The 24,100-nt window shown below is 39.5% G+C and overlaps 1 protein-coding gene across 3 annotated transcripts in view; it reads right to left on the bottom strand.

The window, feature by feature from the left end:
- LYRM4 (LYR motif containing 4) overlaps positions 1-24,100 on the bottom strand; it is a 111,114-nt gene that overhangs the window by 53,440 nt on the left and 33,574 nt on the right. Inside the window, exon 3 of one of the 3 annotated variants that reach the window (XR_009724443.1) lies at positions 7,729-7,843. The exons of the other annotated variants lie outside the window; for them this stretch is intronic. The gene's annotated coding sequence lies outside the window, so the exon portion shown is untranslated. The remainder of the gene's footprint in view (positions 1-7,728; positions 7,844-24,100) is intronic. 3 annotated transcript variants of the gene reach the window in all.

The raw sequence follows: 24,100 nt of genomic DNA, 5'->3' as shown, positions 1-24,100 counted from the left end.
TGCTCTTGCAGGGGGGTTGGACCAGATAATCTCTTGAGGTCCCTTCCAACCCTTGGGATTCTGTGATTCTGTGACACAATTAAAAAGCAGGTTATTTCTTAGGCTGGCACTAATTGAAAAATCTGTATCTCTGTTTTTCATCTCTATGTAACCGGTGTTCAAACCCACATAAATTCGACCAGGGAGCTGAAAAATCTTAAGTAGTTTGGGGGGAATGCAGTAGCAACTAATACTCATTTTTCTTTTCCCACCCTGCTTCATTCTATCCACTAATTCATCCTTAACCTTTGTGACCTTAAGTCTTCCTTTCATCATTTCTCCTATTAACAGGGCTTCCTCCTTGCCAAAAGCAGCAGCTGAGAACTACTTCCTTTTAACATTTCACTTCCAAAACAGCTTCCTCTATGAAGCAGGCACAGATCAGCCCGTCTCAGTAGAGCATGCAAGAGCCTTGGAGAGGTGTTGGAGAACAAAGGACATCTTGGGGAGACTCTGCCTTGCATCTTCGAATGCTGCCTTTCCTTTTGTACTTTTTGTATGGCAAACCCCCTAAAAAGGATGCATTAAAAACCTGCATCTTACCACCTCCTTAATTTCATATATTAGCATTCATAATTAAATTTTGGTTATGAATTTTAAGACATCTCTTACTCCATGTTAATAGGATTATAATCTTTAATTTTGTTCAAAATACTTGTAATATTTTTGCAGCAGCAATATAGAGTTGAATAAAGCCTTGATGTATCTTATTAAACTTCATACTTTCTTAATATTCTTCATGGAGAAACTAGAATACAGCAAACTGCTGATGGGCTGCATTTCTAAATTGTGTATTGGCTCAAATATTAGCTCAGTGAAGACTTCAAAAAAATCATAAGCCTCAAGAGATCAGAGAGACTGCTATTCTAATTTGTTATGGGAAGACAGATTCAAGAGATTTCTGATTCTAGCAGTATAAAATTCACAAGCCCAGAAAGCCTGTATTTTCTTCGTTTCCCACAGAAAAAAATACACAATGCCAACATGTTAAATCGATGCTAAAAATGCATAAGCAAAGACAAAATATTACTTGACATTTATCTGTTAAACTAAACAGGTCTCATAAACATTTTGTATTTTTTAGGCCTTCTATCTATGGACATATTTATATATGCTTACAGATACAAATTTATATACTAAATTGTATATTAATACAATTTAGTTTCAACAATCACTTCTGTATAAACATGAAAAAAGCACAAAACAAACAGTTTCCACAGCGAACCTCTGGACTCTGAAGCAAGTCTTTCTCTTACGCTACTTCTCTGCCTAATTCCTTGGTCCTCTAAGATGACTTTCCAGACTGAAGCCATTAAGTACTTATATAGCACTGACTGACAGAGTGCTGTTAAACATGCAGTTTCATTCGTTCAGGCATTTTGGTTGGATTGCTCAGCTGTAATGATCCTCTCGATGTAACATTACAGTTTTTCAGAACCCACGTGATGAATCCTACTGTGCAGGATTCTCCATTAACTTACAATCAGAAACAATCACAGGTTTCACTGTAGGCATCTTATAATGTCTCTGAATTTGTTCCCATTCATATTTGAAGCATATCTGGTTTCAGCCTGCAGAAACCTTTTAGCATTGGTTGCCAAAGGCCACATTATAGTTCCATTAATAGGCGTCTTTTTAGTGATCATTAAGGGTTAATTCAATCTAAGGCGACTGAAGGCCCACACTAAGACCCTAAACCATCTTGTCCATGAACTGCTCTTTGCTGATGATGCCGCCCTTGTTGCCCACACAGAAGCAGCTCTGCAGCGTTTAACATCTTGCTTTGCGGAGGCGGCTGAGGTTTTTGGGCTGGAAGTCAGCTTGAAGAAGACAGTAGTCCTCTACCAACCTGCACCCCAAGAAGATTATCGCCATCCCCATATTACCATCGGCGAGTCAGAGCTTAAGACAGTTCAGCAGTTCAGCTATCTGGGAAGCATCATTTCCTCGGATGCCACGATCGACAAAGAGATAGACAACAGAATAGCAAAGGCATATAGAGCCTTTGGAAAACTCCATAAAAGAGTCTGGTGTAATAAACACCTGAAGAAAAGTACAAAGATCAGTGTCTACAGAGCCACTGTATTGTCTACTCTTTTATATGGGTCTGAATCATGGGTCATCTACCGTCATCACCTGCGACTCCTGGAACGCTTTCATCAGCGCTGCCTCCGTACAATTCTAAACATCCATTGGACTGACTATGTGTCTAATGTCACTGTCCTCGAACAGGCAGGGGTCACCAGCATCGAGGCCATATTGCTGAAACTGCAGCTGCGCTGGGCAGGGCACGTCTCTAGAATGAAGGATCACCGCCTCCCCAAGATCGTGTTTTACGGTGAACTTGCCACTGGTAGCCGCAAGAGAGGTGCCCCAAAGAAGAGATACAAGGACTCCCTGAAACAATACCTTAGCCTTGGCCATATTGACTACCATCAGTGGTCCACCTTGGCCTCCAATCGGGAGACTTGGAGGCACACCATACATAATGCCGCTGACTCCTTTGAGAGCTCACGAAGAACTAGTCTCGAGGAGAAAAGACAACGCAGGAAGAATCGTGTCCCACCTGTTCCACCCAAGGAGACCTTCTGCTGTGCTTTTTGTAGCCGGATTTGCCTATCCCACATTGGCCTTCTTAGTCACCAGCGTGCTTGTAGTAAGCGTGGGTAAATGCCCTTCCCAAATCTTCATTCGCGAAGTCAAGCCATGATGATGATGATGATGATGATGATGATGAAGGGTTAATGCAACTCTCTTGTGGAAAGAAAAGCTGACTTAAAATCAACATGTATGTATTCACTGGCTATGATGCATTCACATTGTGCTAATAATGAAAAGAATGGGGTAGACTGGGAGGCTTTATTGAAAACTGCTGCTTACTTTCAGATACACTCTATAAAGCAGAAGGCCAATATTACTACATGCAGAAGATGGAGATTCTCTAAGCAAAACTGAAATAAAACAGAGTAGATGTAGACCCAGCAATCTGTGAAGTGAAACACAAACATTCCTGTAGTACTACAAAAACAAATGCACACACCACACAATAACCAAGTGCAAAAGATACAAATATTTTTGTGGAGAAAGTAACCATTCTTCTGTAAGGGTCACTGGGGATATATATGGTGGTGGTAACAGATAATGCAACAACGTGTGTGGTGTAGTAACTACAGACGGCTTCCGCACCCATTAAAAACTTGAGTGACCATCAGCTAATAGCTGAGTTTGCAAATGGTTTTGATGGATGTCAGGTAAGAGCAAGGAACAAGAGGCTGGCCAAGGAAAACACAACTCTCCCCCCTTCTTCAAAGCATCTGCTGCCCACAAGGGGATGCAACAGGATATGCGCCTGAACAGACACGACCTGTGTGACAGTCATGCCACAAGAAATAACAAATACAACACATTTCTTTTATAGCAGCGTTATCACAAGGCCAGCAAGCATTTTTCAGAGCTCACTGAAAGAACTATACATAACCTGTGCTATCTTCCTTTTGCTACATCAAAGTTTTCTGAAGAGGCGTGCAGAATTAGTTAACTTTGTTGTGTACTGGAACAAACAGTTATGCTTTCTACATACAAGAACAATATTTTGCCTCATTGCAGAGGTGCAAAATAGATTCAAACTGATCATTCAGGGAATTGCCTAATGCAAAAGTGGTACCCTTTAAACCCATTTTTAGAAAACAAAATTATGGCTGTGATTACCTTCCTGACACAGTAAGAATGACATACACTCTTCTTCATTTTCCCCTCCAGGTATTTATTTTGGAATATTACTTTTCATTCCTAGTTTAGCCTTTAACTGCTTCCTAAGTGACAAATGGTGTGCTGTAGGGAAATGAGCCTTACCATAGACTAAAATTCTCAGCCAGTTTTGCCCTTCACTACCTGGCTGTATTTACAGCCACACCTTACTGAGTCCTGACCAAGCACAAAGTGCCTACAGAAATGCTGCTGATTCCAAACTCTTCACCAACAGTGAGACAGCCTGTTACACCCACTGCAAACAGGGATAAGTGCCCATAGCAGGGCAGCAGAAAACCTCTGTTATAATTCTTGTTATGGCTTTGGGAATTAACTTTTTTTTCTTTTAACTAAAAGAACAAGACATAAGAAGCCAAAAGCTCTTCCCTCACCCACGAGAAAAAGACATTCAAATTATATGTAGCATTATTACTCACTTGAATCAACCATAATGCTCCAACAAGTCCTTCCCTAACTTCCCTCACCGACGAGAAAAGACATTCAAATTATATGTAGCATTATTACTCACTTGAATCAACCATAATGCTCCAACAAGTCCTTCCCTAACTGAAATGTCATCTATACTACATACTTTATAACTGAGCATAATGAGTGAGAGGAATTTTTGTACAGCATTAAGAAAAATGTAACCAAGATTAAAAATGAAACTATGAAATTCTGATGCCCCTTCCTGAGCTGAGCATAGAAAATGCTGCAATTACCAGGGACATTGGTCTTCCACTTAAATACGAGATTGTAAAGGTATGAATGACGATTGATGCTCCTTTGCCAGCGTAAAAGATTCTGGAGTGAGGATGCAATCAGAGGTTTCTGTGATGGAAGAAGTAAGCGTGACATAAAATGCTTCAAGTGCCTCTGGCAAAAGAGAGAGGAAACAGTCAGATACCACATCTTCAGAAGGCAGGCATGGGAGTATAACTACTACTAAATGAAGAGTGTATTATTTTGTCCTTTTTTCCTCCCCATCATAAGCAGCTATGTTCTGCTCTGCTACAGGTATCTAGAGCTACAGGGGATTCAGGAAATTAAGCAGTCTATACGTAATTAGTCTATATTCTATTTCTGCTGAATGGATTATCCTCCCTACACACACAGCTGAACTCCTGCACAGCACACATGATAAATGCTTACTGGAAACTTGGAACAGAACAACATTGAAGGATAAAGGATTACCTTACCAGCTCTAATACCTGTTGACATTAAAATGGTATTTTATGTTTAACCCACAAAGCCAGAAAATACTTGAGTGGAAAACCAAAGATTTAAATAAGCAAAGAAGAAAGCAAAATCAAGGACTCTGAAGCCAAAACAAGGTTGAGGATGTTAAGTCTGCACTGAGGTTGTATGATTTTTACTTTTTTACCTGCCGGTTTTGGTGGCAATGGAGTATTCTCAAAAATGTGAAAATACCTGACATGTACGTATTTGACTTATAAAGTTTAAAAGCAAACCAAATCCCATCCTCATAAGAAATCATATGGGAACATCATATTGTGAAACAAGTCACCCCTCAGAATGGCTGAAAATAATACACATTATGTGAAATGTGTGATACTTGTCTTTTTTTTGATTAAGAGACTTTATTTCAGTTGCATTTACTTATAGATCACTTCTTTATTTTTAAAAGCATGTATAAATAATACAACACTTCATAGAGCTAACATTTATTCTCTTAGCTGTGAGAACTATCTGAAATACTTGGAAAGTTTGGTCCTTTGAAGAGATGACTAGTTTCACAATATGACTGAAATGTATGCTGCAGGTTCTCTAATGTACACAGGAATGAGGGAGCACTGTGATTTTTTTTTTTTTAAGGACATCACATCTCTCTGAAAACCGTAGACTGATAAACAGTTTTTCCTTTGAATAACTTGTGCCACATGCATTTGCAGTGGGTGACCTGAAGAAACAGCTTATGTGTGAGTTTTCAGGCAAATGACACCTGAAGTTTGCTAAATGTGGCATCACCCACCGGCAGCTCCATCAGCTGTAGAGGTCTGATGACTCTGATCTCTGGACAAGGAATCAAAGTATCATGTGCATGCTTTGGATACTCCCAGCAAGCAACCAGGACATGTTGCCTGTTACAAGCAGAAGAGGAAAGACTCATGCTGGGCCCCAGGGAAGAAGGGAAGAAGTCACTATAGGCTACAAGTTGCAATGTCAGAAGAGGACCACAGTTTGAGTAGAGAGAAGTGGTCTTTGAGATGAAAAAAAACTGGAGCAAACTGTTGCACTTCTAATGGGGCAGATCAACATTTTGTTCACTTGTTACAAGCTGTTGTGCTAATGGCAGCTCCAGCAAGACGGACAGATGTGTGAAGCACTCTAGCTCCATCTCTTCCGGGCACAACAGTTATTCAGCACCAGCTGGAAGGAATAAAGTCAGAGAACAGTGCTGACAGGTGGAAGAAACAAACAAGATCTTGCAGTGTTCATGGTCCTGCTCATCAAGCTGGAAGAGTAACAAAATCTCTGGTCCTTGAATTTCTGTGTTAGAGCTGACTCAGCTTGTGTAAAATCAAAATGCTCCTCAAGGATTACGAGTCTCACAGGAAACCTGCAGGGCCATGAAATCTCAAAGAAAGACCAGAAGGAAAAACCCATTCTTGCGATGCATCTCAACAGACCGACTCATTGGAGCATAAGGGGATACAAGGTCAGTGAAAAAAACATGAACACACCTGAGAATGAGCCTGCAAGAGGTACTCCGGCAAAAGAGTGGCATTTGAGCAGAGACCTAACATCAGATACACAGGCTCCTCGACTTCAAGAAATGGCTGAAAATGAATAGAATTGAAAGATCATAGAACAAAAATCAAAGCAGAATGAAAACAGGAGCCCTCCTGCCCCCAAGACCTAGTTCCAGCCCTGCGCACTAAAGTGGAATCATGATGCCCATCTTAGGAGGTTTATTTGGTATCAACTACAGCTGTTTATTATTATAGTTACCACAGAACATTGCTGGGAAATATTTCCCATGGATGACTGCACTTCTAGTAGTAGATGTAACAACATATCTAGAATCTCAAGTTTTGTAATGACCATGAGAAACATTTTACATAAAAAAATTAAGAGTAAAAAATAGTTGTCCAAAACGCCTGTAACTCTGCTAACACCCTCCTGCAAATACCCACACACCATAACTGACCTATCAGTGAGAAAGCTTCATGCCTGGAGTGAGACAACAGTGACAGGAGAAAATAAATGAAAAAAGATGTCCTCTTGCTTTCCTCCCCCCATCACTGCTTTGGATATACACATTGTCAGGCCTTTGAGCTTTGTTTAATTATTTTGTGTGGGGTATTGGAATCCTCTAAGTGTTTGTGTATGCATGTGAGAGTGTGAACACACAGCAGAATTCAGTAGCTACACAAAGTAACAGCACTTTTAAATTACTGAACTATCCCTCAGCTTCTACTGTTTCAATTTATCATTTTTTAAAATTCAATAAATTGGATACCAATTCCTTAAGCAATTCTGTATTTGCTTCAATGAACAACATTTGATTAATTATAAGAATGATGAAACAGGATGATATTACCAATAAGACCCACATGGTGCAATGTATTTTACCCATTCTACTGGAAAAAGATAGTTTTACTGAGAACAGTACTGTCTAGTAATGGTAGACCCTCAGAATGGAAACTTGAAGATGCCATTACTGTACTTATGACCTGTGTGAGGCCTGCATAGATCTGCAGGTTTCTATCTCCCCCAAGTGGTCTTGGGGACTTCATGCCCACCATACACTGAATACTGTTGCCATGGAATTGGCTGCACAAGCAGTAAGGCGGGTAAGTGGCTTTTTAATATTATTATATTGCGCATTTCTCCTACATAATTTTTACAAGGTATCTGCATACCAAATGTGTATAACTTAAAAGCTGTGCAATATAATAAAAGAAAAATGCCACTTACCTGACTGTCCATAATCTGGTCTACAAGAATTCAGTGTCTCACTAGTATGCTAAATATCGAGATGTCATAGGAGAGCAAAGAGTCAGTCTTTTGACAACGAAGAATGTCATGTAGCCTAAAAAAAAATTACAAAGGGTTTTTGCTTCTCTAAAGGAAAAACAGACTATATCAATTTTTTTGTTAACCCAATCATTTAAGTTTTCCTTCCAATGAAATTGAAGGTGTTTCTGCCACATCTTGCCACTCTTTCAGAAGTGTTTCTGCCACTCCAGATACCATGTCTATACCCCTTCACAAGAAATCACTTTTTTTCCTAAATGTCTTTCCTAAATGATACCTTCAATATATACACCACTTTGTAAATCTACTTAAACAATGTTTAGGGTAGGAACAAGAGTAAGGAAGTTGGAGAAACTTTATAATCAGACAGAGAAACGTACTATTAAGCAAAATAATTTTTGCTAAAACTACAGAAAATTTACTGCAGTTTAAAACACTGTTTAAACGTTCAATCAGGATCATTTAGTAAGAATAAAAATACCCCCAAAACAAACAACCTGGATCTAGAGAATGCACCAGGTGCCTTGACACAGCACAATAAATAAAATTAATGAAAACATGACTTACAAAGGGCAGAACAAAGAAAAGCCAACAACCCTAACAAAAGCAAATGAAACAAACAAACAAAAAAACCCCTACCAAATTACAGAAGACTGAACTGCCGTGTGGTATCAATAGAATTTACACATCAAAATCTTTTAAAAATATAAAAAGCACCCTTTACACATACACAGTACAAAGAGATTTACTGAATGCTAATACGTAAAATAAGAGTAAGCACACTAAAGTCCTCTAAGTGCAATGAAAGCTGAATTAGTGGGAAAAAGTATGTTCCATTTTCTGCAGTATTGTAACATACACTTGTACTCCACAATCAAAGCTAGACAGATACCTAATGTCCAAGACTACAGCACCCTTTGATAAGGTGTAAAGAAACCTCAGGTACAGAGCATTACATTGAGAAAAAATTCAGCCACCTTCAGACTGAGGTCAATTGAAAGCCAGCTTTATGCAAGATCAATAAGAAAATGAGTAGCATTTCTAGCCTGATGCTATCTGTGCAGTGGTGACTTTGAGATATTGTTGATTCTTCAAAAAACCCAGTATGGTTTATAATGCTTTCATTTCCTTCCTATTCCCAATATCTGCAATTCAAATAAACAGACCTCTATCATGTAAAACTGGGTCAGTTGTTTTTTTTTGGGTTGAATATAGCAATACATTTTCCTCTGACATTATATAATACTCCAGCTAATATTTCTTGAGTCAGTGCATGAAGTTCAGTTTTGTAAATATACATATCAGTGAAATAACAAAAGCCAAACTTTAGTTGCACAATACAATTCTGCACAAATTCACAACATTATTAAGAATAAAAAGTAACTCAATATTAAACAACTAGAAATCCCCCACTGTGCCTCCGTAATGTCTGGCCAAAATCTTTCTGCATTGGTGCTTTCCAATGATAATCAGGAAATTAATTACCAATGCTCCCAAGGTTTTAGAATAATCTTCTATATGTCTATTGCTTAGAATCCCCAGAAGCTTATTGGAAGCAGAACTCAAAACTGAAGAAGGAAAAAGTAAATCTGAATATCTTCACTGATTAGATAGGAATTAAACTGAACTCTTTAGTGCTGTAGAGCAAGAATGGAATTTTCCATTGTGATAACAGTGTCTAGTTTGATAAACAACATCACTTAGAAAAACAAGACACTGTATAAGCAATACATTCCTTACTATCTATATTAACCTAAAAAGAAGAGCTAAAGGCCAGATAAAAGGAGGACATCTTCACCAGAAGGTACCAAAGACAAAACAAGCCCTAGAAAAACAAGTAGTCATCAAAAAATGGTCGTAACTGGGTGAAAGGGGAAGGTGCCAGGGAGAGATCGTGACCACTGACTCAATTTAGGACTGAGAAATCTCCCCTACCCTGCCCCATCACAGAGCACGCATGGTAACTTACATGGCAAGCAAGGACAATTTATCCAATAGAAGATAGAGTGATAATTAATCATATATCCTGTAAATTTTGACCAATGAAAAAGAACTCCTTTGTTCTCTGAAATGTACATAATCTGATCTACACAAAACTAAGATGTGCTAGCTTTGTGGAGTTTCCATCTAGCACCTCCTTTTGCAAAATAGCTGACAATAAAATACCTCAACTCTGTGTGCATACTGGTATTTTGCACATGGGGCAAGGACACCACTTTTGTAACAACATTAGGACCCTTGATAAATTCAAAACTCACATGAAGTTTAAATCCAAACCACTGTAAGGTCTCTAAAGCAAAGCTGAAAATCTAGAAGACATTTCCTAGAAGAAAAATATAGCACCCAACACCAAGAAGCAAACCTTATACCAACTTTATCATACACGCAACTGAAGAATTACCTGTTTTTAAAAGGAAGAATCTATGACAACAGGTAAAGACAATGTTCTATACCAACAAAGTCTGTGGCAGAACCAGAATTAGATGATATTTCTTACCTGCTCAGAAAAGAACATCCATAAATCTATAACACTTTCCCATTCAGCTGTACGGCAAAGGGATTACATTATTTTTCCCTTTGCAAAGTTTCATTAATACTACTTAAGTGTTTTCTTTCACATCAGGAGAGACCTTCTTTCCAGTGTCATTTTCTTCAGATTCATTCTTGAGCCATGGCACTGCTCTCCATGCATCCTCTTTTTTGGTAACTAGCATTTCCTATAGGTTACTACAGAATCATTTACAATTAATCTAAAGTTGTGTCACAGGAACATGGCCCATACACATGGGTTTCAATCTTCCAAATGAAAAGACTATGCCAACAATTGGAGTACAGGGGGGAAATCTCAAATTGTTTATTAAAAGGCATGTTACAACAGTACCTTTTTGTTTCCTTATAATAAGAGCCCAAAGACAGCTTTGAAAAAAATCTGTTCCCATGAGAAAGAGTTATACAGCAAATACAGAACTCTCTCTTACAATGCCTTTGAAAATTCTGGGGAAGATAACGCATTACTTGCTTGTGTTGTTTTTGGTTGGGGTTGTTTGTTGGTTGTGTTGTTTGTTTTTTTTTTAAGGTGAGCTAAACAGCATCTTTGACTGTGCAAAATCACTGCTTTGACTTCGGTATCATTCAATGTCAGAGATAGAATTGGTTTGCTGCCTATGTTGGTAATCTTACCTTCTGCTACTAACTGTAAGCTTCTTGCATTTTAGTACAGTTAGTAACAAATGGTAGAAACAAGCCTAAATAACTGTACTGACACCTATAGGATAGTTTTCTAACAAGAACAGACTAAATGTTCCCAGAAACCAAAGTTTAGTGCATTTTTGTACTTACTACAACAGCAACAAAACACTGGCAGTGTGACCGCTAGGTTGAAGGAGGTGATCCTACCCCTCTACTCTGCTCTTGTGAGACCTCACCTGGAGTATTGTGTACAGTTCTGGTGTCCTCAACATAAAAAGGACATGGATCTGTTGGAACAAGTCCAGAGGAGAGCCACAAGCGTGATCAGGGGACTGGAGCACCTCCCATATGAAGATCGGCTGAGAAAGTTGGGGCTGTTCAGCCTGGAGAAGAGAAGGCTGCGTGGAGACCTCACAGCAGCCTTCCAGTATCTGAAGGGGGCCTATCGGGATGCTGGGGAGGGACTCTTAATTAGGGACTGTAGTGACAGGACAAAGGGTAATGGGTTAAAACTTAAACAGGGGAAGTTTAGATTGGATATAAGGAGGCAATTCTTTCTTGTTAGGGTGGTGAGGCACTGGAATGGGCTGTCAAGAGAGGTTGTGAATGCTCCATCCCTGGCAGTGTTCAAGACCAGGCTGGACGAAGCCTTGGGTGAGACAGTTTAGTGTGCGGTGTCCCTGCCCGTGGCAGAGCGGTTGGAACTAGATGTTCTAAAAGTCCTTTCCAACCCTAACCATTCTATGATTCTGATTTAACTGTATAGTTTCACAATCCAAACAAATCTTTGAAAAGTGATTTTTTTCCATCCCTGTCATCCCAAAATCTCCTGATGGTTTCACAACCACAGATAAGCAATGCTAGTGCATTTCTGAACAGGCCAGTACCTCCTAAACCTGAATCTCAGCTAAAACACAGTGGAAAATTTTTACAATAAATATGTTTCTAAAAATGGTCCAATATATAAACATACTATAGCACAAACTTTTACTAAGGGTGTGAATATTTCTCAATGGGATATTGGAAACAGCATTTCAGCATCATTTTAGTCACAGTCTCCTGAATGTGATAATAGAAAACAGGAGCATTAATGCAAGAAGTGTCATCACCTTCTCCTCAGGTTTTCTGGCTCTGAATCATGTTGTTACCTTACTAGATCCAAAACCAATACAAATGTGACCCAGACACCCAGACTGGCAGACCAGCCAGCTGGATCAGAGCAGATGTGGCTTCATATTTCAGGACTTACAGCCTTACAGAAGCCACAAGCTGCTCTTCTACTTTTTTTCTTTTTTTTTTTTTTTTTTCCTTTTAAAACTTAGATTAAAGGATAAAAAGGTTTAAGACTAAGGTTTAAAAACATCTGGAGGTGGATGAACACATACATGGAGCACCCAAAAGAAAGGAGAGCACAGCACAGTACCTAAATAAAGACAGACTACCCAGAGCAACTTAAGATATGAACAGAATTGCAAGAGCAACTCCAGCGGAGGTAAAATCTCTGTGTGTAGTCTTCTTCAGTGTTCAAGGCAAGGTTGGACAGAGCCTTGGGCAACATGGCCTAGTGTGAGGTATCCCTGCCCATGGCAGGGGGGCTGGAACTAGATGAACTTAAGGTCCTTTCCAACCTCAACCATCCTATGATTCATGATAAACATTGAGTGCACAAAAAGCAAGGGGAATATTTACAGCTTTGTTCACTTTTTAGCTTCCAATTTATCCTAATATTAAGAGTCATGCCATGAAATCAGAAGTCCAGTTGATAATATGATACAGGACTTGATAGTTTTCCCATATCTGTCCCAAGCACTAGAATTTCCAAATCAGAAATATGTTTCTTCATATATTGGATTATTTCCAGAACAGATATTGCTTAAATGGATCTTGGTAAGAAGAGTTTACATTGTTCCCCTGGATGTGAGTTCTACCATCTGCCCTGTTTATCCAATACTATCTGAAATGCCCCAGTTACCACTCTGAAGAAATGGCATGGAAATATTTGTGTTAAATCAGGAGATAAGGCTTTCAGTTCTTCCAAAAAATTTTAGATGGGACTGGGAAGTATTTCATGTTTTTAACTACAAAAGCATTCTGACCTGATGGCTTCACAGTAGTAAGCTATCAACACCATTTTTAAGAGATAGAGAGTAGTGAAGAAAGGAACATTTATAAAGTAAGTGTAACAATACTACAGGATAAAATGTCAACTTGAAACACCAAATTTCCAGTTATTAATATAATATTCAAATCTACTCAACTCTTCACTTTTTGTGGAAGGAAAAGAGATGAAGTATTCCATATTATTAATGCAATGAGGGACATTTATAAAAATATTACATTTCTGTCCCCATATTCAAAAATGCCCCAGATGTTAACATCAGTGCATTTGCTAATTACTGCATGTATATCCCACATTGGGATATCCCATATCCCGTGCTATGTAGTTTGATGTGTGATTGTAATAGCTAGAGTAAAGCTGTCATGTGGAGCTGAAATTTTTTGCAAGAGTGGCAAGGTTTTAACATGTTGCATCTAGGCTAATAAGTGTTAAATATATGCCAGTTGACAGATGTGAAAGCAGAGTGATTCGCAAGTGCCATTACAATTCAGAAGCTTCAGGTTAACAGCAATTCATACATGTAATTTGCCAAGAATGGGAAAGAATGCTAGGTTTTATTTTTTTCTGCTTTACCAAAATCCATCAGAAGACATTTACCAATATTTCACAGTTGAGATCTACAGGAGAACTAAGGGAAAGGTCATTTCAACCACAGGAGCTTTTCTCTAAATAACTCAACCCAGATTATTAGTTTAGCTGGAAAAAAAATCCCACTACCCAAAGGCTATTTGATTATTCACTCACGTTTCTACAGTTTATACACAAACTATCATAAATCAAACCTGGATTTTGGAAGACTTCGCGTTTTTATGACTTTAAGTCAAGTTTAGAAAACAAACTGCAGATCCTTCTATCATGTGATGCAGATTCTGATCTTTCCAAAGCACAGGCTAACTCCTAATTATAGGAGGAACTCTCACACACAAATGCTCCATTATTTAATTTAGAAAGCAGCAATCTGATCATGTCTCACAATGATTCAGAGCAATCTTAACCTATTCAGAAGCTGCAGGCTCAAACCACAGCAGGCTTTGGAATCAAGCTTTTTGAAATGTTTCAGGTCAGTAACATCATTTCATCTTAGGACCATTCTGCTTTAAAGTAGCTGTGTTGCATCTCTGACAACAGAAATTAGTTCCCTCTGTCAGCAGCAGGAAATATAAATTAAAATGGTATGTCATAAATAAAAAGCAATGAGCAGTTACTGATCAGAGTGACCTCCCTCTGCATGCCTGCATGTTGGTGGTGAGGAACTCAACACACTGCAGAAGTGCTTGGTTTTATCACCGAAAGTCATCAGGTGTGCTGGCACTGATACATCCTACCAGCATCATATGATGCACGTCTCAGGGCAGATATCAAAAGCAATTAGAGAAAAAAACAAAGAAAGATGAAATGATGAGCAATATGAAAGTAGGTGAAACATTATGACTGAAGATCATCATCTCTTGTTTTTTAATTACTGAAGCAGACTTAACACAGACATGCAAGCAATACTATGCAATATCAAAACTGCCTGCATGCTGTGGGGTAGCCCTGATCAATTCTGCTTGCCAAGAAAGTTGAAGGTGGGCAGAATACAGCTGTATGCATTTAAGAAATGGAAAAGCCTTTGAAAATGAGAAGCAACAAAAGATGTTTTACAATCAATTGGCTGTGGGCAAGAAGATATATCCCACTGCACATGTTAGTTGAGTATGTGAATAAGCAGCTGAAGATTCACACTAATAATTTTCTTCTATACAGAGGCTGGCTTGTTTGGCAGCAATGAATGCCATGGGCAGAGAACTGTAAGTACCTGCATGTGGTTGGAAATACACAAAAAAATGCTCTGTGCATTACACTTAAGGTAATAAATTCTAGCCCCAGGGAAAGAGAGTGCAAGGAGAAGACGATGGACCAGGAGAGTTAAGATGGGTAAGTGTGAAGCCAGTTAGGGTGTGGGAAGCCTGATGTAGACACCAGCAGGAGCATTCAGGTCTGGACAGGCTGGTCACCTGAAATTGCAAAGGCCAGAGGTATCAGTTATGCTGAGGTAGGGGAACATGAATTATTATTTTCTCTCCACATCATATCTAGCCATATCTAAAAAGCCCTGTATCTAGCCCTACACCTAAAAGACTGGGCCATCCTCACCCCAAAATAGTAATTGTGATCTATTTACAACATTTTAAAATACCTCTTAATTTGCTAAAAAGCACAAGCCATGATGTACACAGCTCCTAACAGGCCACCACTACTAACAGAAACTTGACATTTCATACAGCAGCTCTGATTGGAAAAAGGAGGAAATTGCATCTAGCAGCTTAACGATCAGCTAGTGCAGTTTATGCAGAATTAATACTGAAGCTGCAATGAGTCTCACAGTCACACAGAATTATACAGAGAACCACGATCACAGCACTCTGCATTTATTTGCTGTCCTGATCTACTTCCAATACAAGATTTGTAGTAATAAATCTACCAGCAGCACACTAAGCATAGATACGCATTCACAGGAAATGTCACATCAACAATGCTGTTCTGAAAGTCACGTTGCAAAAGACAACATATGTGATATTAATCTAGAAGTACAGGACCCCAAATATGTATGCCTTGCTGTGATAAGCCGCAATTTGCAATTTTTTAATGAAACACAGGACGGTGGGAATTCAGTGTTTCTCCCCACACACTTAAGAGAAACTCCTTTAGCTGCACAGCTATTCCACAACCCTAAAAACAGAAAGCCAAAGTGAACTAACCATTGTGTGTTTAGGGGTATCAGCTTTAAAGAACTTAGAGGCTGAATCTAATATATAAAGGTTGGATGAGAATTAAGGAAAGGAAATACAAGGCTCCAATTATCCTGCAATAAGACGGGCTATGCTTTTATTTCCTTTGTTGAAGAGTCTCAGGAAAGCATTAGTATAAAAACACGTTAAAATGAGAGGCAAATGGCATTTAAAACTGCTTCACTTCCTACTTAGGGTAGACCTGAGAGCAAGAGGAGCAAGCTTGTAGGAAGGAGAGTGCTTGAAGAAAGAAATAAAAGCACAGTAGCTGGCACTTCTCTGCAATAATATTATCAGCCTGCTGAGAGCAATTACAATAGCACAGACAGCACTGGCTTTATTGTGACCTTATTGAATTAAATCTGAGGAAAAAAAACCTCTGAGATTCAGCAGGGAATTTATTAGAAAATTTTAATGCCAACTTAAATTTGATCCAAAGGCCTCAATATTAAAGGTCATATCCATTACTATATGGTGAGAAACCTTGGATCTCTCTGTTCCCATGTTCCACCCTTTCTCTGTTTTGTTTTCTTTTGTAAGAGTAGGTCAGACTCTCCTCTCAGCTTCACAGCGTTCTGTTCTAGAGGTACAAGACTGATATTTATATTTTAAAAAGCCTTAGCCAGCAAGTCAAATAAAGAACTCCAATTATACTTTAAATAAAAGGATGAAAACGAACTAAAACCAAGCAGCACTGATGAAACCAATGTGGTATAAAGCCAGATTTTGCCACCTTATGTCAATATACAAAACCTGATCTTCACTGAATTATCTGCCACTACTTCCAGGCTAAATGTATTTTTGGAGGACAATGCATAAAAATCATCTGAATTCAAACAAGATTCTGCATTCTTCATGCTAATAGCCTGTATTTGGTTTGCATGGCAAGGTTTTGGTAGCAGAGGGGCTACAGGGGTGACTTCTCTGAGAAGCTGCCAGAAGTTTCTCCTGCATCCAGTAGAGCCAACGCAGACTGCTTCAAGACATACCCATACCACTGGTTAAGGCTGAGCCCATCAGCAACGGTGGTCGCACCTCTGGGAATAACGTATTTAAGATGGAGGGGAAAAAACAACAGCAACTGCAGCTGAAGAGGGGTGACAATATGAGACACCAAGGTCAGTGAAGGAGAGGAGCAGATGCTCCAGACGCTGGAGCAGAGATTCTCCTGCAGCCCATGGTGCAGATCATAGGCAGGCTATGCCCCTGCAGCCCATGGAGGTCCATGGCGGAGCAGATCCACCTGCAGCCCATGGAAGACCCTGTGCTGCAGCAGGGGATGCCTGAAGGAGGCTGTGACCCCAAAGGAAAGCCATGCTGGAGCAGGCTCCTGGCAGGACCTGTGACCCATGGACAGAAGAGCCAGCAATGGAGCAGGTTTGCTGCAGGAGTTGTGACCCCACAGGGGACCCATGCTGAAGCACTCTGTTCCTGAAGGACTGCACCCCGTGGAAGGGTCCCACACTGGAGCAGTCTGTTCCTGAAGGACTGCACCCCGTGGAAGGAACCCACGCTGGAGCAGCCTGTTCCTGAAGGGCTGCACCCCATGGAAGGGACCCACACTGGAGCAGTTCATTAAGAACTGTAGCCCATGGGAAGGGCTCATGTTGGAGAAGTTGGTGGGGGACTGCTGTCCTGTGACCCCATGGTGGAGCAGGACAAGAGTGTGAGTCGTCCTCCCCTTGAGGAGGAAGCAGCAGCAGAAGAAACGTTATGTACTGACTGTAAACTCCATTCCCTGTCCCCCCCTCCCTCCCCCCCCACCGTGTCACTGGCAGGGAAAAGATAGAGCAATTGGGAGTAAAGTGAAGCCTGGGAAGAGGGGAGAGGTGGAAGGAAGGTGTTTTTAAGATTTGGTCTTATTTCTCAGTATCCTTCTCTGATTTCACTGGTAATAAATTAGTTCTCCAAGTCAAGTCTGTTTTGTCTGTAACAGTAATTGATGAGTAATCTCTCCCTGTCCTTATCTCAGTCCGTGAGTCTTTTGTTATATTCTGCCTCCATCATCCAGTTGAGGAGGGGGTGATAACAGCTGCTTTGCTAGGCACCTGGCACCCAGCCAGAGTCAACCCACCACACGGCCTAACTAAATTTAGTGTTATGGACATCTTGGGTATCTTAGCAGGTTTGAAACAAAAAGGGCAAATACAATTTGAATGCCACTGAAGGGGCATCGCTTCCTAAAGACTTGTGTTCACACATTCATATGCTGATCCAAGCTTACCTTTCTGCACACAGATGCAAACGACCTCTAGCTCAGAGCCTGTGCAGCAGTGTCTGGGCTCACATACCATATCAGCTGCGCTCCAGGATGTCTGCTTTTTAAACTAAATATAACTTGTTCACGCAAGCACCCGACTACAAAGCCCTCCACATGCAACATGAATGTACTTAACCTGCCATGCTAAAGAAAATGTCGATGGTTTTGTCTTCTGAATTGCTTTACCTTTCACAAAGAGATTGATTACATGTCCCTGCTTTAATGGGATTTGATTTGTTAATCACTTTAATTTTGTTTGTTAGACAGCTGTGTCCTAACAGTCTCGCCTCATTTAAAAAAGCAGGGGAGGCTTAATTTATTACTTTTAACAGTTGCAAGAAGTCAACAAAATGGCTGCAAGACTGAAACATTTAATATTTTGTCTTTTCATATAAAAGTTAGCCTTGATGTCAGAGGACAGATATCTTTGCACACTGACAACAAAACTTCTGAGGGTCTTTTTTTAGGACCTGGGCAACATACGATTTCTTCAGTTAGCACGAAAAGGGCAGGAACTACAGAAGTAAAAATTTCAAACATGCCACTGGGTAGGATGGCATCAGGCTTCACACTGGTGTTTAACTTCCCCATCGGTCAGCCATTCTTCTCTCATCCAAGTTCAAACAAGTGAAATAAAAACTATCAGTCTATTAACAGTAGTATCTTATTTGAAATACAGAGAAATATACAATTTTAAATTACTACGGTAGAGTACTATGTAGGGATGGAGACAGAATGGAGAACAGAAAAGGCAAGAGGAACAGGCATGCACATATGCCTGATCTTGAACTGGTCCAATGATAGGGAACTTTGCTACCTGCATCAAGATTTGGACATTTAAATCCGTCTGTTTGATTCGTAGGACTGAGACCTTGGTGAATTTTTTACTCACGCCTTGATAAAGGGGGGGTTTATCTTCAGGTATATAAATATTGTTCTCCTACTGTTTCAACTGTTAAAGATGTTAGTCATATTCATTTTCCAGCTCTTCAAACCCCTCACCTGTTTTTCTTTCCCAAAATGAGCATTTATTTTTTTTAGTCTTATTTTCAGCTTAAGCAACTGGCTTATTCTCTAACTCTACGCAAAATGCCATTTAATTCTACAGCATTTCAGATAACAACTGATTCAGCTAACACATCCTTCTACAAGCAGTATGCAAAATCAGTCCCTACACAGTAAGATATTAGAATAACTAATTTTATATCATATTTAACAACAACAGTTACTTTTATCTGAATTTTGTATGTGTATGTATGTGTAATCAAAAAACTGAAGTTCACCTTTAGGATCTCAACTGAAAAGACACGTAAAACTGCAAACCCCACAAACAGCAGCTTACCTACTTCTATCTTTTTCTATTTTGGGTTTTCACAGTGGCTCTAAGTTAATCAGGAAATAACAGCATTAACGATTAAATCTTTCTTCATTGCTCGTTACGCAGAATTTTTAATTCTTATACTGTCCTTGGTGAAGCTGCACGTTGTGAGGCTGACATAAACAATGTGGTCAGCATCCTGCCAGCTCTCTGGAGGACAGAGAAGAGTGAGGTAGGTGATAAAGGGATACCTACTGAGATAGACAGTAGTGCAAGACTTGGAATATCATGCTTTACTTCCTCCTGCGTGCACACTTTGTGAACCTGGGCAAATGATTTTGTTCCCTGTTCCAGAAGTCTTTAAATATATGCTTAAATTTAAGAAGTAGCCTCCTTCAGTTCTACCTCAATAGTGTAAGGACAGACATATGGTGAAATGCACAGTTAAAATCAGGGTGCCTTGATCTCCTGGAACTCACTGTTACTTCTGTAAAGGAGCAGTAGTACTAGTACCTCTCTGCCCTCTGCACTGCTTGTACAGCTGGGAGAAGGGAAGCAGTCCCAGCCCTGACAAGTCCCTTAGGATGGCACAACAAATGTACTGTCATACTCAAAATTATTAGTAATAAAAACTAGCACTTTGAAAAGACTTACTTCTTTTTTTTTGCCCATAAAGCATACCATACATGTGGTAAAGGTATTTTACTGTCAGTGCATTAGTTCTTCAGTATTATTCTACAGCATGATTTTCCATACTAATTTTTTCTCCTCTTTCCCCATCAGCATACATACAAATCATTTAAAAGCAATTTACAACATGTCAGAGTGCTTAAGGAGACTCTTAAAAGTCTAATGTATGAAGTTAACCATTGGCATGATTTATTATTGAAGTTCCACTGTTATAACTTGACAATTAAGAAATATTGATAAATGTAAACACATTATTGATTTCAATTAAAAAGCACAAGATTGATTATCCTCCCACAGGTATACCAGCACAAGCAGTTAGAGAGTAATCTCCCCCGATAAGTATTCACTACTGACAAATGTGCACAGAAAATAGACTTCTGAGAGACAAAAAGTACTTTCAATTAAAATTAAGATAATTTGAACACATAACCAAAGCACTGGGTTAACAACATAATTACAAACAAGATCTTCATTAATGTGAAAGGTTTAAGTGATTAGGTGACAAAGGTCTCATTAACCATACACTCAGATGAAAGTATGGTTAAAAATTACAAAACAACTGCTCAGCAAGTGAATTACACTCACACAGAAAGACTATGTACGTATTACTTAGCCACTACACTGCAATATTTATAACTGCCCTAGTGAGGGACAAGACCTTGTTTACAGGATAAAGAACAAATCTGTATTTCAAAGTATGTATTTATGCACTTTCTACAGGTGACCAAATTACAAAGGTGATCTCGAAACTCTGCTTAGTAATGGTTCCCTTCCTGCAAAGCAAACAGCCTAGGAAGAACTTCCAGGCAGTCCATACCTCTGGCATACCCCAGAGAGACTAACAACAGGAATCAGTCTATTTGTGTTTTAAATGTGACTGGAAGAGTTTGGGCTCCTTTCTTCTTCTTCTTTTTACTTGCTTTCAGAATTAATGTACTGGCATAATGCCTGTCACCAAGATGAAGGGCACTGCAGCTATAGCTTTGAACGGCCAAAAAAAATCCAGGCTCACCTCAAGAAAGTACAGAGCTAAAGACAGCAGCAATGCACCAGTACCAAGGAGACTGCGTAAACACTAATTAAACTTCTCTTGATACTCTTGTCTAGAAAACAGTTTTCCCTGCTTGAACTTCTAAGGGCTGGATCAAACATGCTGATAATGGAGTCTAGCAACTTGCTTCCTTAAAGCTAGGTCTTCATCCAAACTTTATGGATGGAACACATTTCCCTCAAATACAAGCAGCTTAATACAGAGATAGCAGACAGAATCCAAATTACTGCAAAAAAAAGGTGAAATGGAACCATAACATGCCAATGATAAAGCTTCTTTGTTTGAAAGAGCTTTATATGAAGGCCACACGTGTGTTTATGTTGTCAAAATAAAACTATATCACTGTGAATTTACCTGGCTATAGAGGACTGTGAAGAAGGTTGGTTGTTGTTTTTTTTTAAGTAACTGTTTTGGGTATTTTTTTCCATATTTTTATGAAATGACAGTTAACCTTGGTAGGGTTTACAAACAGGTTTCATTTGTCAAAATGTAATTTTAAATTAACAGTTGGCACCTTTGCACCTGGGTAATGAAAGCATTTTAGTGACTAAACCAACAGAGCAAGCATCAAGATAGTAAGATGGGGAAATAAAAGGTACTTGTGAAGACAGATTTTTTGAGCAAATGGGGCAAATATAGCTCTTTGCAGGTTGGCCTTATGCTACAAATTAAGCCAAAAGTAAATTCTTTAGACTTGATGAACTATCTGTGGAAGAAACAAAACCAGGCATCTTATTTAGAGTGTCAGGTAAGATTTTACATACTGCATTTTCAAAGTGCTGAGTGGAGAAGCACGACTATCTGAAAGGCCAGAAAAGACTGCAAATAGCTTAAAGAGGAGCTAAAACGCTCCTTTCCTTTGTTAGCTGTAAAGGAAAAAGCTGTAACTGTAATATACTGAGAGACTGATGACTGAGCATAGAGGGGGGGAAAATGCAATTAAAAAAAAATGCTATTGTACCACAGCTACAGGACTAGATTTATCAGACAGAGGGGGCGTCAACACCAACATCGTCATCCTGAGTTACAGACTGCAGTTCAAGGGCAGCAGAACACAGTCCTGGGGATCTGAGGCACCAGACAAATGTGCCAAAGCTCCTCCTGGAGGGAAGTGTACCTGCTCAGTTGTGGTGCCACTTGAACTTGACACTTTCTCCTTTCAGTAAGCAGTATACAAAACCAGGAAGGAAAGTCTTCTCAGCAAGGAAAGCAGAATAAATCAGCAGACTAAAAAGCAAACAAAAGACTGTGGGAGATCAAAACAAGAGATCGCTGTTGTAACAACAGCACTGTTGTGTCTCTTACGTTTTTCAGAAGTCCTCAAAACAGCAATCCCTTTACTTCCTCAAGGTCTAGCTGTATTTAAAACTGGTCTATCCCATGATAACAACACTGAAAAAGGATGCTCAGGAAAGATCTATGTTCTGACATGAACGTAAGTCACAATACATATGAAAGGCTTTTGCAAGGTTATACATTTCATAGATAACACACAAACCTGCCGTATTTGTCTTTTTTCTATTCAGTAAAAAAGAGATCCTCCAGAAACATTTTGCTCCACAGCAGACACTGCACAGCAAGAAAGACAGAAAGTTGCTCAAAGGTTAATGTTAGAAACTCAGTCTTCAAATCATTCTTCAACTGGAATCACTACAAACCAGACTGGCAAGCATCAACTCAAGATCATACAGTCAGATTAGAAATATGGCAGAAGTAATCTGAGCTGTGATCAAAACTACCAGCACTTATACTTCCCCTCCCTTGGCTGTATTTTATATTTATACCAGGACACACATGCACCTGCTGTTGCCTCATTTGGAAGAGGCTCCCTTGAAGTTTTGTTGCAATTGCCACCCCTGTAAACCATAATCATTTACACACTGGGCAGAAGCCCTTGGGACAATAAACACAGGAAAGCAGAAAGCAGGAAGGGATGAGTGGCAGATGAGCACACCTCCCTGAAACATGAGCTTTCCTTGCTTCCGGGGCTTCCTTCAGCATAGACTGGTTCAATCAGTGCTGCTGTTTAATAAAAGCTACTGACTGGCCTGGCTGATGAAACCTACTCCTCTATTCATGTGGAAGTTTACACATTGCATTTACCTGATTGGGTAAGACATATTGCCATGCCGAACTGCTCACTAGAAAAGTCTTTCTCCTGCCCTTCAGACAGCTCTCCTCTATGCATAACATTAGATGCTCAGAGTTCTGGATACATTATATAACTACTTATTATTTATAAGGCCCAAACCTCACTGAGGCCACTAAATACATGTAACAAAAGTAATGACAGCTCTTTATGACAGATAATTAAAGTATTTAAAAAAGCAGCTGCCAACACTCAACAGTCTTTATTTTTTTTTTTAGGAAAGGTTATTGCATATAGTAAATGCTGTGTTTTAAACTAAGGCTCTTAGATCAGAAAGACAAAGCCTCATTCTACCTCTGAATTGCCTCTGCTTGTAGCCTAAAGGTTACTTTCAATTCAGGGTCTACTTTGGCATTTAATATTGCTGGCAGAACCTGACACTTGTAATTCAGTCAGCAGGGCAAACAGCAGCAAATCACTTGTGAAAATACACTCTTGCTCTCCAAGAGGAGAGTTAAATGACAGCCTAAGGATTAACACCACTCTGGGGACTCACACAGGTGCCACCTGGAGAGCCATGCCACCTGAAGATGGGCAAAATGTCTGTTATACTTCCTGCACACTGAGAAGCTAGAAATAAAGCTGATATGACAGCTCTGGGCATTTGGCATCTGTTACTGTATTGCACATCTCCAAAGCTGTCCTACATGCCAAAATCAAAAAGCTGTTTGGAAAGGCTGGCCAAAGTGGACCTCACTGCTAACGTATCCTGCAAATTCACCTGGGTTTGTGTTCAAATTTACCAAGTTACTTTTACTAACTTTT

The sequence above is a fragment of the Neopsephotus bourkii genome, unplaced genomic scaffold (genome assembly GCF_033783945.1).
Source record: "Neopsephotus bourkii isolate Nb327-2 ecotype Australia unplaced genomic scaffold, CSIRO-AGI_Nbou_v1 NB_272, whole genome shotgun sequence".
In the NCBI taxonomy this organism is placed as follows: domain Eukaryota; kingdom Metazoa; phylum Chordata; class Aves; order Psittaciformes; family Psittacidae; genus Neopsephotus; species Neopsephotus bourkii.
This window is presented reverse-complemented; position numbering and strand designations above follow the sequence as displayed.